The 18,917-nt window shown below is 34.6% G+C and overlaps 4 pseudogenes; all 4 read right to left on the bottom strand.

The window, feature by feature from the left end:
- Positions 1-2,345: 2,345 nt before the first annotated feature.
- LOC149551204 (5S ribosomal RNA) lies at positions 2,346-2,464 on the bottom strand (annotated as a pseudogene).
- Positions 2,465-2,898: 434 nt separating this feature from the next.
- On the bottom strand, positions 2,899-3,016 carry LOC149551203 (5S ribosomal RNA; annotated as a pseudogene).
- Positions 3,017-5,285: 2,269 nt separating this feature from the next.
- On the bottom strand, positions 5,286-5,404 carry LOC149551202 (5S ribosomal RNA; annotated as a pseudogene).
- Positions 5,405-5,838: 434 nt separating this feature from the next.
- Positions 5,839-5,957, bottom strand: LOC149551201 (5S ribosomal RNA; annotated as a pseudogene).
- Between the last annotated feature and the right edge of the window lie 12,960 nt (positions 5,958-18,917).

Raw genomic sequence — 18,917 nt, 5'->3', positions numbered from 1 at the left:
TCAAAATAATACAAAAATTTTGCATTTTGACCAATAAAATGTAAAAAGTCAATGAAAAACTTCATGCAAAATGTTGTGGTTTGGAAAAATTTCTCACAAAAAATTGGGTGTTTAAATTTTATTTTTTTTAAATTTAGGGTTTGTGAAAATTAGAGTTTGAGATATTTTCTTGCAAAAAGTTTACGTTTTTGCAAAATTTTCACAAAGAAGTTCTAATTTGGAAAAAATTATCTCAACAAGTCAAGAATTGGAGTTTTTTTTGGCAAGGAGTTTATATTTTCAAAAAAATTAAGCATTCTAGATGCATACAAGATGATCAAAGGATTTTTTAGGTTATTAGATTCCCCTTTTCATGTACTTTGTTAAAAAATAAATAAATTGCACTTACAAAGGATATGCTTCCAACCAATTACATTTTGACTATAGTTTCTTCCATGTTGCAAAAGTCCTTCTTTAATGGGTTTTCAAAGTACTTTGGAACATTTGGCCATTGGGGTTTGGAGGAAAATCTATTTTAAAGAGCAACTTGAGGATGAATTATCCTTCAGCCATTTAGGAAAAATATATTTTCGACTAAAACTTAAATATGTTCATATAAGTCTTCTACAAATTTTTTTTGTAGTTATCCTATAAATCTAACATTTAAATTTATTTCCTTTAAGAAAAATATTATTAGTGTTATCATTAAATTATAGCAGTGGGGTTGCAACATTTCTATTTAGAATTTTAGAATTTATTACATAAAGGATTACAAGAATCCAACAAACAAATAAATAGACAAAGCAATATCATGAAATCAAGTTGCCTATTTAGGATTGTGCTCCATGTTTTTTATGGTAGCGAAGATGCATGTTAAAAGTAACTTCATTTTTTTTTTTCATATTATTATCCAATTACCTTTTGAGACTCCAGCTCTCTGGACTACATTCTAGTTTACCATGGAATTTTCTTCACCATTCAAAGACAAAATAAGTGAGAACCTCTCTTTCCCATCCATTCCCAAGCTTCAAGAAGACAAGAAAAATTGAATATGATCATTCTCTACAGGCTAAAATTTATTTGGTGAAATATTGTGGATTTCTTTCATGGATGACTTTTCATCAACATTAACACCATAATTACCATTCCCACACAACTCATCATCGACACCTAATATTAATATTTCTACACATTTCATATTTTTCTATTAAGTAATTGTGGGGAGAAACATTCTTGTACTAAGTAGCCTCTCTATCAATCCTCATTTTTACACATTGATTTGCAACATGTCTAGTATTAAAACTAATGTGGCACTAAAGGGAATACCTTCATAATCTATGATGTGATCTACACTTCCTTGCTTGGTGCAAAGAGAGAGTTTAGAATATAGATCCTTAGTAATATGAATTTATCAACTAAAAAGAAGTCATATATGGTATGTAAATAGACTAAAAAATCCTTAACTAGCCCCAAAAATTTCCCTAGTAAATTACCAATGGCTTAAAAGCACAATTAAAACTAAAATTATAAAAGGAAGATTCAACAATCTTATGTAGGCTAGAATCACTATGAAGCTTTAGTAGTTGGTTCGAATGGAATGCATCATGATTTCAACATTAACAAGTTCTCATCATAATATCATTCGTAATAATACAAAGCCATATGATAATCCTTGACCCTTTTAACCATGTTGGTGTACAAAAAAGTGGACACCCAAAAAAAAAGCAAAAATCTCAATAACCCGATTAGATTTCCAATAACCTAGTTGGGTTATTTAAAAGTGAAATCAACCATGAGTTTTTAAGAAAATAACTTTTCCTAATGAAACCACATGGAAAATTTTGAGACAAACGGAGATGCGGGTCAAAAGTTACGACCCTTGAAAGTTCTGAATCAATTTCCCAATCTTATAATCTTTTCATCATTATAAGAATCAATTATTATATCAAAGGTTTCAACCATACAGAGAATAATTTTTTGAGGAACATCATTTTATGGTCATGTTTAGTATCTCTTATCTAGCACTCAAAATGTACCTTATCAAGCACTTAGAATGAATGAGTAAGCAAAAAGCACTTCAACATTGAGAATGTGCCTCATCTAGCACTCAGAAGGTGCTAATAGGAAGAAAGACACAAGTGCCTATCCAAGGCTGGGAACAAGTCATTGATTTTTTTCTATTGCAAAGTCAAGGCAGCAACTCCGTTACACCTGAGAGATGAGAAGTAGTCTTAGGGACCCAAAGTGGATTTAAATCGGGGTACAAAACAAAGAGTGGGGAAGCACAATTGAAAATGGGCCTTGAGAACCAAAATGGCAATGTGAATATAATAATGACAAAACTAAAGGCTCTAAAAAGTAAGAAAAGGGTGCAACACTAAGACTTCCTAGGAGGTCACCCATCCCAGTACTACTTTGGCCCAAGCACACTTAAATGCAAAGTTTTGATGGGATTTGGTGCACTAACGTTGGTATGATCACACCCAAAATCAAAACCTCTTTCCCTAACCTTAGCGTGTGTATTAGAATGCATGTTATCTAGGATACACCTTATCTAGCACTCAAAACATGCCTTATAAGGCACTATTAATGCATGAAGAAGTAAAAAGAGCTCCAAAATTAGGAATGTGCCTTATTCGATACTTAGAAGGCGAGTGTTAGGAAGATGAGAATAGATGTCCATCTAGCACTCAAAGTGCATTATTAAATTTTTAATGTTGTGATTCAAAGATGCCACTTTCCAACACCCACAAGATGAGAAATAGACTCAAGGGACCCATAATGGACTGGAGGATAGAATCAAGTTTTGGGATAGAAAATAGGGAGCAAGACCAAAATGGAGGATGCATGATTGAAAATGGGGTTCGAGAAACAAAACTCCAGCATAAGTAATATGATGCTTAGACCAAAAACTGAAAAAGGGTGCAACACAGGGACTTCTAGGAGGTCACCCATCCCAGTACTACTCTAGCCCAAGCATGCTTAACTATGGAGTTCTAATGGGATCCGATGCACTAACACTGGTATGATCACACCCAACATCTAACTCTTGCACCCTAAGCTTAGTACATGTATCGTAATGCACCCCATCTAGGGCACACCTTATCGAGCACTCAAAATTAAACTTATTGAGTACTCAAAATGTACAAGAAAGTAAAGAGCACTATGGCATTAACAACACACCTCATCTGACACTCAGAAGGCACCAATAGGAAGAAAGGTGCAAGTTTGTATACAAAAAACTTCTCCTAATGAAGCCAAACATGAGTTTCTAACAAATCAACTTCTCCTAATGAAGCCATGTGGAAAATTTTAAGAAGAATGGAGATGTGGGTCAAAAGTTACAACCCTTAGAAGTTCTTGAATCAATTTCCCAATCTTATAAGTTTTTCCTCAGTATAAGAATCAATTATTATATCAACAGTTTTAGCCATATGGAGAATTTTTTTTGAGGAACATCATTTTATGGTCATGTTTAGTATCTCTTATCTAACACTTAGAATGTACCTTACTGAGCACTTAGAATGAATGAGCAAGTAAAAAGCACTTCGGCATTAAGAGTGTGCCTCATCTAGCAGTTAGAAGGTGCCAACAGGAAGAAAGACACAAGTACCTATCTAGGGCTAGGAATGAGTCATTGACTTTTTTCTATTGCAAGGTTGGGGTAGTAGCTTTGTTACACCTGGGAGACAAGAAGTGGGCTTGGGGACCCGAAGTGAACTTAAATCAAGGTAGGCAACAGAGAATGGGGAAGCATGATTGAAAGTGGGCCTTAAGAACCAAAAGGGTAGTGTGAATATAATAATGATAGAACCAAAGGATCTAAAAAGTAAGAAAATGGTACAACACTAAGACTTCCTAGGAGGTCACCCATCCCAATACTACTTTGGCCCAAGCATGCTTAACTATGAAGTTTTGATGGGATTCGATGCACTAACGCTAGGATGATTGCACCCAACATCAAACCCTCTTGCATTGACCTTAGCGCATGCAATAGAATGCATGTTATCTAGGATGCACCTTATCTAGCACTCAGAACATGCCTTATAAGGTACTATCAATGCATGAGGAAGTAAAATGAGCTCCAAAATTAGGAATGTGCCTTATTTGGTACTCAGAAGGCAAGCATTAGGAAGACAAGCACTAATGTCCATCTAGTACTCAAAGTGGGTCATTAACTTTTTAATGTTGTGAGTTAAAGATGCCACTTTCCAACACTTGCAAGATGAGAAATAGACTCAGGGGACTTGGAATGGACTCGAGGACAGAAATGAGTTTTAGGATTAAAAATGGGGAGGAAGACCAAAAGGGAGGATGCATGATTGAAAAGGGGTTCTGAGAAACAAAACTCCATTGTAAGTAATATAATGCCCAAACAAAAGACTGAAAAAGGGTGCAACACCAGGACTTCCTAGGAGGTCACTCATCCTAATACTACTCCGGTCCAAGCACACTTAATTACGTAGTTCTAATGGGATCTGGTGCACTAACACTGGTATGATCACACCCAACATCTAAATCTTGTGCCTTGAGCTTAGTGCATGCATCATGATGTACCTCATCTAGTATGCACATTATTGAGCACTCAAAATGCACCTTATTGAGTACTCAAAATGCATGAGCAAGTAAAGAGCACTTTGGCATTAACAACACACCTCATTTGGTACTTAGAAGGAGCCAATAGGAAGAAAAGCATGAGTTTCTATACAAACAACTTCTCCTAATGAAGCCAAACATGAGTTTCTTAGAAAACAACTCCTAACCAAGCCATGTGGAAAATTTTGAGAAGAATGGAGATGTAGACCAAAAATTACAACCCTCAAAAGTTCTTGAATCAATTTACCAATCTTAAAAGCTTTTTGTCATTATAAGAATCAATTATTATATCAACATTTTTAGCCATAGGGAGAATACTTTATTGAGGAATGTAATTTTATGGTCATGTTTAGTATCTCTTATCTAGCACTCAAAACATACCTTATTGATCACTCGAAATGAATGAGCAAGTAAAAGCACTTCGGCATTAAGAATGTGCCTCATCTAGCACTCAAAAGGCACCAACAAGAAGAAAGACATAAGTGCCTATCTAGAGCTAGGAATGAGTTATTGACTGTTCACTATTGCATGGTTGGGGTAGCAACTTCGTTACACCTAGGAGATGAGAAGTCAGCTTGAGTACCCAAATTGGACTTAAATCAAGGTACAAAATAGAGAATGGGGCAACAAGATTGAAAATGGGCCTTGAGAACCAAAATGGTAGTGTGAATATAACAATGACAGAACTAGAGGCTCTAAAAAGTAAGAAAAGGGTGCAGCACTAGGACATCCTAGGAGCTCACCCATCCTAGTACTACTCTAGCCCAAGCACACTTAACTACAAAGTTCTAATGGGATCAGGTGCACTAATGCTGGTATGATCACACCCAACATTAACCCCTCTTTCCCTAACCTTAGCATGTGCAATAGAATGCATTTTATCTAGGATGCACCTTATCTAGCACTTAGAACATGCCTTATAAGGCACTATCAATGCATGAGGAAGTAAAAAGAGCTCCATAATTAGGAATGTGCCTTATCTAGTACTCAAAAGGCAAGCATTAGGAAGACAAGCATAGATGTGCATCCAGCACTCAAAGCGCATTGTTAACTTTTTAAAGTTGTGAGTTAGAGATGCCACTTTCCAACACCCACATGATGAGAAATAGACTTAGGGGACCCAAAATAGACTTGAGGACATAATTGAGTTTTGGGATAGAAAACAAGGAGCAAGACCAAAAGGGAGGATGCATGATTGAAAAGGGTTTTTGAGAAACAAAACTCTAGCATAAGTAATACAATGCCCAGACCAAAGATAGAAAAAGGGCACAACAACAAGACTTCCCAAGAGGTCACCCATTCCAGTACTACTCTGACCCAAGCATGCTTAACTATGGATTTGTTATGGGATCCAATGCACTAACACTGGTATGATCGCACCCAACATCTAACTCTTGCACCCTAAGCTTAGTGTATGCATCGTAATGCACCTCATCTAAGACACACCTTATTGAGCACTCAAAATGCACCTTATCAAGTACTCAAAACACATGAGCAAGTAAAGAGCACTCTAGCATTAACAACACACCTCATCCAGCACTCAGAAGGTGCCAATAGGAAGAAAGGTACGAGTTTCTATACAAACAACTTCTCCTAATGAATCCAAACATGAGTTTCTAACATATCAACTTCTCCTAATGAAGCCATGTGGAAAATTTTGAATAGAATGAAGATGTAGGTCAAAAGTTATGACCCTCAAAAGTTCTTGAATCAATTTCCCAATTTTATAAGTATTTCCTCATTATAAGAATCAATTATTATATCAATAGTTTTAGCCATATGGAATTTTTTTTGAGGAATGTCATTTTATGGTCATGTTTAGTATCTCTTATCTAACACTTAGAATGTACCTTATTGAGCACTTGGAATGAATGAGAAAGTAAAAAGCACTTTGACATTAAGAATGTGCCTCACCTAGTACTCAGAAGGTGCCAACAGGAAGAAAGACACAAGTACCTATCTAGGGTTGGGAATGAGTCATTGACTTTTTGCTATTGCAAGGTTGGGGCAGCAGCTCCGTTACACTTGGGAGATGAGAAGTGGGCTTAGGGACCTGAAGTGGACTTAGATCGGTGTACAAAATAGAGAATGGGGAAGCATGATTGAAAATGAACCTTGAGAACCAAAATGGTAGTGTGAATATAACAATGACATAATTAGAGGCTCTAAAAAGTAAGAAAAGGGTTCAACACTAGGACTTCTTGGGAGGTCACCCATCCAAGTACTACTTTGATGTAATAATGCTTAACTATAGATTGGGTTTTACAAAAATTGATCAGGTTCTTAAAAGTATATATAATTTCCTTCTACCCACATTTAAGGACATTTTTATACCCTCAAAATCCGATCAAGTTTGGGAGAAATTTGGATTTTTTATTGCATTTCCATCCATGGCACCCCACAAATGAGGTAGATCTTCATTCTATTCATCATTTATGTAATTTTCCATCAAATTTGGTAATATGGTTTTCTAATTTATAAGTTGTAATTATAAAAGAAAAATTAATATATATGCATCAAAGAATCCAAGAAATCAAGGGAGAGACAAAAGACCACCTCCTACATAATCAAACCCTCCATGCTTCATGAGACAACCACAAAATACTCCACCCATTGTGACACAACCACAAAACCCTCCACCCATAGTGACACAACCACAAAACCCTCCACCTATAGTGACACAACAACAAAATCCTCCACTCAATATTTCCATTCAACAAACACTGCCTTCTATAAACCCTCTACGCATACAATTACATCATTTAACTACTACACAAGAGGACCTCATAAACTACCTGACACAAAATAATACTAACATTAAACAAATGGTCAATAGGTTGTGGTCATCTACACTCTCTTTCCACTCAACCCTAGCGAATACACTCAAACAAATGGCCCAAAATGCAAATGAGGTGTCCAAGGAGGTTATAAATTGGGGTACATGGAAGGATAGGTGTGGTGCATTTTATGCTGATGGGTTATCATATTAGCAAGTGAAAGACAAAGACATAAAGAAAGGTACTATATGTTCTCTTTTCACCAATCCTATATTTCACAACTCCCTATTACACAACCAAAAAAATTCTTATTCATTGGTGCACTCACACTAGGATGAGATCATGTTTTTGGGATAGGTGGTATATGGTATTTGACCTACCACTATGTAATAATTATGAGGTGCCTCTATATTTTTTGAGAAAGCTATATTGTGAGTTCATTCATAGCAAGAATACAAATTACCTTGACATCCATCAGTTCTAGGGTAGAGGGGGAGGCTTTATGCAAGATATACCTAGGGCTAATAGGGTGGTACCACAACATGAGAGGAGATATACAACATGAAAAACCTTGCATCATTTTGTGCTCCCATCAATTGTAAAGGAGTCTATTGATTTAAAAACTCTTCATGTGGTTGCATCATTGACATATGTTATCATTGAGCATGACTCATAGTTCATTGGTTTTCCTTCAACTTGGCACCTTGACCATCATTAGATGCACCTTTAGGGTCATCATAGCATGTTAAAATTCCATCATCATCATCTATGGCACCTTGGTCACCATAGCCTACAATAGCTCCATCAGCATCACCTGCACCAGCAGTGTCATCTCTACTTGCATCAACTGCACCACTAGTGTCATCTTCACTTTTATCACCTACACCACTAGTGTCATCCTCACTTATGCCACCTACATCATCATCATATGCATCATTACAATCCTTGGGGATCAATCAACATTCTTGTTTTAGCTGTCAGCACATGTGTGATGGGATGGATATGGAGGTGTCTCAAGATGGAGTGTCATCTCATCCATATGTACATTGTGGGAATACTTGTTATTCTTTTAGAGGTGGAGATTTCACACTCACAGATGATTTGATGGTGATGGCCTTTCATGGATAGGAGATATAGATTTATTTGTTTGAGTTTTGACATGATATTATTTAATCACCTAAATACATAAAAATAATAAAATTAAATTTATAGATCACTCTAGATTGATATGTGAACAATATGCAATGCAGGGTGTAGTAAGTAGTACAAGAACACCACAGAGTACTTGTTTTACTAGAGGTACGAGGCTAAGAGCAAGAACACCTGAGGTAAAGTTTTTAAAATATTCTTAAAAGTACAATAATACATTGGCTTAAAAATATTATTTCTTAATTGGTATCACACTAACAACCCTCTTATAGATCCTCTTCCATCTCCTACCATCATTTAGAACCCTCTTATAAATCCTCTTCCATCTCCCACCATCATTGAAACCCTCCCATTCATCAAATTCATCATTCCCATCCACATCTCTTGCTCCTAGCATTACCCAAACCCCATCTAATGAACCTTGTGAGTTTTGGCATGATATTATTTAATCACCTAAATATCATAGAAGCAATTTTTTTAAAAAAAATGTAATAGAGCACTTTAGATTGATATGTTCAAACAATATGCAATGCAGGGTGCAGAAAATGGTATGAGAACACCACATAGTACTTGTTCTGCTAGAGGTGCGAGGCTAGGATCAAGATCACTTGAGGTAAAGTTTTTTAAATATTATTAAAAGTACAATAATACATTGGCTTTGAAATACTGTTTCTTAATTGGTATTCTTAAAAGTACAATAATACCTTTCCATCTCCTATCATCATTGAAACCCTCCCAAATTCATCAAATGCATCCAATTCCCATCCACATATCTTGATCCTAGCATACCCAAACTCACTAGTACATTTAGGTCAATTTTTGACCTTTTATTTTGACCAAGCCCTAAATGGGCTTGTTGAATACCTTTTCTTTTGTTTAATTGCCTAAGTTGGTCAAAATTTTGACCAACTTGGGGTTTCCCAATTTGGTCAAAATTTTGTGTTGGGATAATTGGTGTTGCACACATTGCATAATATTGTTATATTATATTATTTTATTTTATCATGTAATGTTGCACCTAGATGGGAGTGTAACATGTAAAGATTCCCATGGGATATACTTAATGAGTTGTATTGTAACATTGTGATAATATTTCATGTAATTATTTAATAGTGGGAAAAAGAATTAAATTTTCAATATTAAATGTGGGGTCAATAGGTTAGGTAGCACATGGTTTTAGCATGTGGTTTATGTAATACTAGTTGGTGGTTTTGTAGGACTTTCTACTATATAAGCAATCATAAGGGTAGTTTTTTTGTGAGGTGAGAAGACAAAAGGCAAAAAGGGAAAGAGTCGAGTGGGACAAGGCTTGACAGGTTAGCCAAGGGAGCATTTGGGAAGGTTGGAAGCATGGCATGGGATGTGTGGATTCATGCTTGTTCACATAGATTGCTTGGTTGTGGCTATGGCTTTGAAGGCTTCCATGGTTGTATTGCAATAGTATTTTTGTTGAATAATACATGGTGATGGATGCTTTTGAAGATTGGGTTTTTCCCTCAATGAGGGTTTCCCAAGGTATATCTTGTGTCACAATTTTTATGGGTATGTTGTTTATTCTCTTGCATGTGGATTTCAATTGCATATTTATTTCAAATATGTTATGGGTTATGTGGAAATGGTTATATTCTTTGTTGCAAGTCCTTGTAAGTGGTAACAAAGCTATGGTTTTATTATTGTAACCCTAGATTAAATTGATGGAAATGCATGAAAAGATAAAAGAAAGGGCATGATATATGAGTTATTTATTGCAGATCTGAGGGTTTTAGATTTGTTGTTATGATGGGATATTATGATGGGATATTAGTATATTTTGGGCATGTGAAATTGTTGGACAAAAGGATTTTTTCAGATGATTCATTTAAATGAGGGTTTTAGGGGGAGCTTGCAGAAATGACCTCTTGGGTAGAAACAGACCTCAACATTGGATTTGGGTTGATAGTTCCATAAATTTTGATATATAATATGCCCTAGTTTAGTCATGTTCAGAGAAAATGAAAGATTTTTTAAGTTTCAACCCATGATGGCTGTCAAATTCAATCTTGTCAAAAATTTTATCACTGAAAAATAAAAATCATAGTGAAAATGGTAAAAAGACTATCTTAGTAAAATGGCCATAACTTTCTATCAGGGTATTAGATTTTACACCTCTTATAGGCATTAGAAAGCTGATTTAGAGTACTACAACATGGTGTAGGTTTGGTTCTATCATTTTGACATTGTGACAAGTTTTAAGAGCCTAAAAGTTAGATGTTGTTTATTTTGACCATAGATTAGGGCATAACTTGGGCATATGAAGCCGAATTTTAAACTTCAAGTAGTCAATAGAAAGCTCTTGAAGAGCTCTACACATTGGTTCAAATTTGGTGTAGGTTTGACATGATTTATTTGGTGATATATTGATCTAAATAGTTTATGATATATATTAACTATGGTAGCATTGTGAGTTTATGACATTGTATGTTTGGAAATTTAAGATTTGATGTCATAGTATATTCAGTTCATATTCTAGATTAGTCTCATGATTATATGGTTATCAGTGTTTGGTTTGGATATGTATGATGACTTGTTGGATCTGCAAGTTATATAGTGTTGTAAGTAGTCTATACTTACATGTTGCATTTATAGCTTCGATATGGGTTGTCTTTGGCCATTGATCTTTCATTATTAGTGCATATTTAGATTAGTTGATTGGATTTGGGTTTTCTATGCCCTAAGTCACATGATTTTCTAATTTTTCTTCATGTAGAAGGAATGAGATGTTGTTACCAAGTATAGTCATGGTTGAGGATTGTAGTTGACTATTTCAAGTTGATAGGTTGGACATATTGAGAGTTAGATGCTTGGTTCATGGATGTGATCATGGTGTCATAGATTTTGGCATGACATGATTGGATATATAGGTACATCCCCCATGTTCATTGGCTTGGATTCCTGATTTGGTTATGGTGGTATATCTTCTTGGTTGAGAATCATGGTTATTTGGTTTCTTTTGAGGAGCTCATGATGTAGACTTTGAGTTCTTTGATGGTTTGATGCCTTGGTTCATTCTCATGGTTAGAGGATGGTTTTTTATCATGATGTCATGGATAGATTGGATACATGGGTTAGTAGGAGCTTGTAGCAGCAATGGGGTGACAGTGCAAGATTAGTTCCTAGTTTGGTTTGTATCTTCTTAGTTTGGAGATCTTTGTTTCACTTGGTACTAATACTTTGGTTCTATGAGTGTAGAACTATGGGATCTTCATGTAGGAGATGGATTTTATGATGCCATGAGTTACTCAATACCCTGGTTGAGTGGGAGTTTTTGGGCATTGATATATTTATTGAGTGTTTGCAGATGTTGCAGGTTTGTCTTAGATCTTGTTGCTATAGAACCATCTTTAACATTTGTATGGTTCACTTGGTTATCTTCATGGTATGTGAAGATGGTACTTCATGGTATGTGAAGATGGTTCTTCATGGTGTGTGGAGATGGTTGCATCTTGAGGACTAATGGGGTTCTTGGTAAAGGTGTGATTTATGCTTTCATTTGGCATGTTATCCTTGGTGTGAGGATGGTTTCATTTTTATGTCATGGTATACTCTTGATATGTGTTTCGAGTCTTAACATGTTATAGTATGTTCATATGGAGCATCTTATCTCTTTGATTGAGATGGTTTAGATCATGTTGTCATGTTTATGTTCCTAAGGCCATGGTTGGAGCTTTGACATTGATCTTGGTTTAGTTTCTTGGTATTGAGTACATTGATCATAATCTAGATACTTCATGATATTGTTATGTTGCATTTCGAGTTGGCATAGATTGATTAGTTGCAAGTGCACATGGATACTTAGAGACAGTGGTGATGTTGATTTCTCTTGGATTAGAGAAGTGTTTGTTGGGAGAGTTGATGGTTTTAGCAGGAAGTCTGAAGGGCATTCACCTGATATGGACTTGACAGGAGATTGTTCTTAGATGAGTCTTGGTTGGAGACTTAGATATCTTGATGAACATTCTCATTCCCCACTCTTGGTCTACTTGATGGTTTAATGCTTGAGAGGTATAGTCCATTGTTTCTCTTAGGTGCATCATATTTATGCTTATCTTTCATGGATATGGATCTTGAGCTATGGTACATGAGTTAATTCTAGAGGGTTTATTTGAGAGATGGTTTAGCATTGGTTATATCCATTTGCATATGTTATTATGTTGGTTGAGTTTGGAAGATGGTTTTAAATTTGGCATATTCCTTGGTTTAGGAATGGTTATTGAGTTTGTCGATCTTATTGTGAGAGGCTTACATCCATGATTAGTATATGGTATGGTTTAGGTGTTATTGTGGCTTCTTGGTTGGGGTTTTATGGAGGATATCATACTTGTATAATTCACATCTAGAGGTGTGTGTAGAAGGACATGATACAAGCTATGATTTGCATGGTTCTCTTTGGTCTCGGCTATCTTCCTAGATGTTCTATTTTGCTTACATTGGATTTGAGATTCATTGGAGATTGTAATCACTAGTTTGTGCTCATGTATGTCTTGTGAGAGATGACATGGTTATTCCTTTATCTCTTTCCTCTATTGGTTGTGGAGACCTTGGGAGAGTGTTGGAGACTTGATATGAGATTTTTTTTTGTAGAAAATCAGTTTATGTATTTTTGGTGTCCTTGAGACTACATGGATTCACTTCTTTGAGATGTTGTAAGTGGATTGGTTATAGATTGACATTATCTTTTTTAGTGGGAGTTTCTTGGTATATATGTGGTAGGTATTACTGTTAAGGCTTGTGATTGTAGGTTAAAATTTGGATATGTTGATGATGTGAGATTCACTTGGTATACCTTTGGAGATATGGATAGTTGGATGGGTTTGGCACTTGTTGTGGGTGCTATTTCGGCTATGGATATTTTTACAACTATGGATACATGTGATTACCTTTGGATCAAGTTTTTGTGCTTGAAATTTTAGTTGGTACAAGATTTTATGGCCTTCTAATGCGACAAGTTGGGTGGCTTTCTCTTTGGATAACTTATATGTATTTCAGTGGCAGTTGCATAATAGGAGGAGGCTTCATTCATGTTTGAGATGCTAGATACTTTGATTTTCTTATGGGTACTAGGATGGAGCACTTTGTTTACTTTGATCCATGATGGTGGATGTGCTAGGAGGGATTGTTCCCTTGTTCATTTATGAGGCTACAGATTGACCCTATGAAATGTATACAACAAGTGGGACATTTTTGAGATAATGGGTGGTGCACACATTGCATAATATTGTTATGTTGTATTATTTTATTTTATTATCTAATGTTGCACCTAAATGGACCTACAACATGTAAAGATTCCCATGCGATATACTTGATGAGTTGTATTATAACACTATGATAATATTTCATGTAATTATTTAATATTGGGGAAAAGAATTAAATTTTCAATATTAAATGTGGGGTCAATGGGTTAGGTAGCACATGGTTTTAGCACATGGTTTATGTAATACCACTTGATGGTTTTGTAGGACTTGCTACTATATAAGCAGCCACAAGGGTAGTAGTTGTGTAAGGTGAGAAGACAAAAGGTAAAAAAGGAAAGAGTTGAGTGGGACAAGGCTTAATAGGTTAGCCAACGGAGCATTTTTTAAGATTGGAAGCATGGCATGGGATGTGTAGATTCATGCTTGTTCACATGGATTGTTTTCTTGTGGCTATGGCTTTAAAGGCTTCCATGGTTATATTGCAATGGTATTTTTGTTGAATAATACATGGTGATGGATGCTTTTGGAGGCTAGGTTTTTTTCCTTGATGAGGGTTTCCTAGGGTATATCTTGTGTCACAATTTTTGTGGTTATGTTGTCTATTCTCTTGCATGTGGATTCCAATTGCATATTTATTTCAAATCTGTTATGGGTTATGTAGAAATGGTTATATTCTTTGTTGAAAGTTTCCTTACATTTCAACCAAATCAGGTCCATTAAAAAAATAAAAATAAAAAATAAAAAACATGTTCATAGTCATTTGTTATTTGGAAGAGTGTTTTTGGCGGTGGTCTGCAACGCGGGAGGCATTTTAGGTTAGTGCCCTGGGCCTTATCTAGGATGTATGAAAGATAATTTATGGCCCCATTTGCATGAATGTTCTCCACCATATGGCAAGATTGAGTATTGTAGCTATTATGGGTGTTGTACAATTTCATTCTACTCATGTTGCATATGTTTTGAGAGAAAATGATTATAATGTGATAATGGCAATTGAACTCTACAGGTTTTGTGGTTCTATCTTATATGAGATTTAGTTGTCATGTTTCTTCTCTTATTCAAAACTAGCATATATTAAAACAAAAGCTACCCTAATTGAATTTTTGATAGTTTGAATATATATATATATATATATATATATATATATATATATATATATATATATATATATATATATATATATATATATATATATATATATATATATATATATATATATATATATATATATATATATGTAATGACTTATCTACTATTGATTCATTGTTCATGGCACTGATGGATTCAAAACCGAATAAAATATATATTGGAACTAGCTGTGACTGTGTATTTCAATATATTTGGCTTATTTACAAATTCACAGAGCCTTTGTATATTTGGCATATTTTAGTATTTTTTCCTTTTTCTAGCACTTTAATTAGATAACAGTGCTCAGTAAAATGGTTGTGTGTGCAAGGATATATTTGATTCCCTATATGACTGTAAATACATTTTTCTTCTTATTTTTATGATAGTCATTACCAGTTTTTCAAAAATGTTCATAAAGATTGATTTCACCATTGGATCATTATATAAATTGGACATAATGTGTGTAACATAGCCATATACAAACTCACCAAAGTTATTGACCAAATAATCAGTCTAAAAACAAATTATTAATGACTATTTAGGGCAGTTATTCATGACCAAAAAATAGTAAATTCATTGTTTTAGACAGTATACTTGCATCGTGTTGATTGATATTCATGTTGAAAGGTTTAAAAATGGAATGGAAGGATAAAATAAGATCCAATATCATCACTTAATGTGCAAATTAAAATTTTCATGGAGTTGGTTAATGGATTACATGTTTTCATTGTGACAGTAAGGAAGGATAATCTTATTTGTTTGATTGGTTCTTTGGTACTTGTGATCATAATAGTAAATTGATGATGCCATTATAACCATGGATCCTATGTGTTATGATATGGACTATGAGATTTGATTAGCCTTGTTGAGGTCAAGGTATGTATGGTTGATTGATGAACATAATCTTGTACTTGTTACAATGATCAAGGTTGTTAATGGATATTTTGTGTGAGCAATATGGGGTAGGATATACTAACATATGATTAGTAGTCAAGGACTTTGGGAAGATGTTAGGCAATGTTTCTTGGATATTTTCCAAATAAATTATGGATTATTTGTGAAATACAAGGTCATTTATGATGGTTCATAACACTATTTTCATAGTAATAGTTAAATGATATTTTGACAACCATGTATATCTCTTGTGACTAGTTATTTATACCAAATATATTGTAAGGGAATTGTAGTTGGTCCACTATTGATTTATTAGTCTTGTGAACAAAATATAGTGCTTGGTTGAGGGATTTGGATATGTTGTGATCAGATTAAATTATTGTTGGGATGAATGAGATAATGGCAGTTGAAAGTTAGATAGTTATGTTTGTGACCCAAAAGCGTGAAGTTGATATCTATGAATAAGATTTCATTTTGTATATATAATCTAATCATTAGCAATAGTTTAAGGAACTTGGTCATTGTTAAACAAACTATTGACAAGATTCCTACATTGGGCTAATATGACTATTTAGGGGCAGTTGGAAAGACAATTGGAAGTTATGGTGTTTCCTCCAAAATCAAGAAGGTGATGTTGACATATTAGTCAAGTTTGTTATTAGTGACACACACTTATTCAGATTGTATATAGCTATCGAGCTTATTGTAAAACTAATAGTATTTGTGAAGAGTTTCAATTATTGTTGAGTTCTACAGTTGCTACTGAGTCCTTTGGACAAATCCCAATGATTACCAAGTAGTCACAATTATAGTGAAGATTAGTAGCATAAATTGTGCATCTCAGTATATGCTAAATTTACCAGTGCAAACTAAGCTGTGTAGTGTTCACTGAGTTTGCAATATATGTGATGCAAGTCCAGTGTTAACCGAGCTTCTCAATGTTAACCAATGACTCAATTTATACCAAGCTTGAAGTGATAGTGTTTATTGAGCTATACCATGGTAAACAAGTGATTCAATTTATATGATGAGTTTCACAGTATCTATTGAGTCACCAGTGCAGACTGAGTTTAAGAGTACTTGGAAGTAATCAATATGGACAAAACTTTTATGTCTACTGAGTGCATGATGGTATTGAGTATTGATAGTGGATGTCGAGTATCAGAATATCACTGAGTCAGTCTTCAAAACCTGAGTGTCTTCATTTGGGTCAACTTTGTAATATTTGTGTAAACTTGTATTGTGGCTGACTTTGTAATTTGTATAATTGGATTGGTATTTATGTAATGTATTGTATCATATCCAAGTATGAAGAAGTATGTAAATGTGAATGCAATGTAATCGAATATAACTAGAGGAAAGTAGAAAGAGTGAATTACAAAGGCTATAGTAGTATAAGGAGCATCAAAAACATATATATCACAACAAGGTGATTAGTACATAAAGGAATCTCATTCAACAAACCAAGTTACAGATCAAAGATCATCTACTATTTCATCTTAACAAGTGGATCAGTTAAATCCTTTAACAAGGTAGACCTAACAGTCTTTTATAAATCTCTTTACTAAGTGCATACTTCATTGTATGTTTGTAAATCCTTTCACAAGGTGGACCTAGTAGTCCTTATTGCTCCTAACAGGGCAGATCATCAAAAGTGATTAATGTAAGCTTTAATAGGCTAAATTTATACTGTAGTACTAAAGGTGATGTTGACATATTAGTCAAGTTTGTTATTAGTGACACACACTTATTTAGATTGTATATAGCTATCGAGCTTATTGTACAACTAATAGTATTTGCGAAGAATTTCAATTATTGTTGAGTTCTACAATTGCTACTGAGTCCTTTGGACAAATCCCAATGATTACCAAGTAGTCACAATTATAGTGAAGATTAGTAGCATAAATTGTGCATCTTAGTATATGCTAAATTTACCAATGCAAACTGAGATGTGTAGTGTTCACCGAGTTTGCAATATATGTGATGCAAGTCTAGTGTTAACCGAGCTTCTCAATGTTAACCAATGACTCAATTTATACCAAGCTTGAGGTGATAGTGTTTACTGAGCTATACCATGGTAAACAAGTGATTCAATTTATATGACAAGTTTCACAGTATCTATTGAGTCACCAGTGCAGACTGAGTTTAAGAGTACTTGGAAGTAATCAATATGGACAGAGCTTTTATGTGTACTGAGTGCATGATGGTATTGAGTATTGATAGTGGATGTCGAGTATCAGAACATCACTGAGTCAGTCTTCAGAACCTGAGTGTCTTCATTTGGGTTGACTTTGTAATATTTGTGTAAACTTGTATTGTGGCTGACTTTGTAATTTGTATAATTGGATTGGTATTTATGTAATGTATCGTATCATATCCAAGTATGAAGAAGTATGTAAATGTGAATGCAATGTAATCGAATATAATTAGAGGAAAGTAGAAAGAGTGAATTACAAAGGCTATAGTAGTATAAGGAGCATCAAAAACATATATATCACAGCAAGGTGATTAATACATAAAGGAATCTCATTCAACAAACCAAGTTACAGATCAAAGATCATCTACTATTTCATCTTAACAAGTGGATCAGTTAAATCCTTTAACAAGGTAGACCTAACAGTCTTTTATAAATCTCTTTACCAAGTGCATACTTCATTGTATGTTTGTAAATCCTTTCACAAGGTGGACCTAGTAGTCCTTATTGCTCCTAATAGGGCAAATCATCAAAAGTGATCAATGTAAGCTTTAACAGGCTAACTTTATACTGCAGTACTAAAGCTTGTGGCTATCATCCCCACCCCAGTTTTACTTTCTATTTGGAAAGTTTCTAGGTCACCAAATCCTTGTGTCATAGTATTATGAATGCTTTCATTTTTTTAGTTTCTTATGCATGTAATTATATTAGATAATATGTGAAGGATTAAATGCTAATTGGATTGTTGGATTAAGAGTTGAAATTGTAAAAGTTTTAGAAGTTACTGATTCACCCCTCCACTCTCAATAACTTAGCATAATCTAGAATATTTCCAACAATTGGTATCAGAGCATTGTGGTTCTTAGGAGAAATTTTAACAACTTGAGAAAAGATCAAGGCCATGGAGATATATAGACTTGATAAATCTATTGAAAATTAGAATCTAGATTTGGAAATGGCTATTTCCCA

This window comes from Cupressus sempervirens, chromosome 6 (assembly GCF_028749045.1).
Source record: "Cupressus sempervirens isolate cs-2001-9-10 chromosome 6, ASM2874904v1, whole genome shotgun sequence".
Taxonomy (NCBI): domain Eukaryota; kingdom Viridiplantae; phylum Streptophyta; class Pinopsida; order Cupressales; family Cupressaceae; genus Cupressus; species Cupressus sempervirens.
The sequence above is the reverse complement of the archived record's forward strand: the minus strand, read 5'-3'. Positions and strand labels throughout refer to the sequence as shown.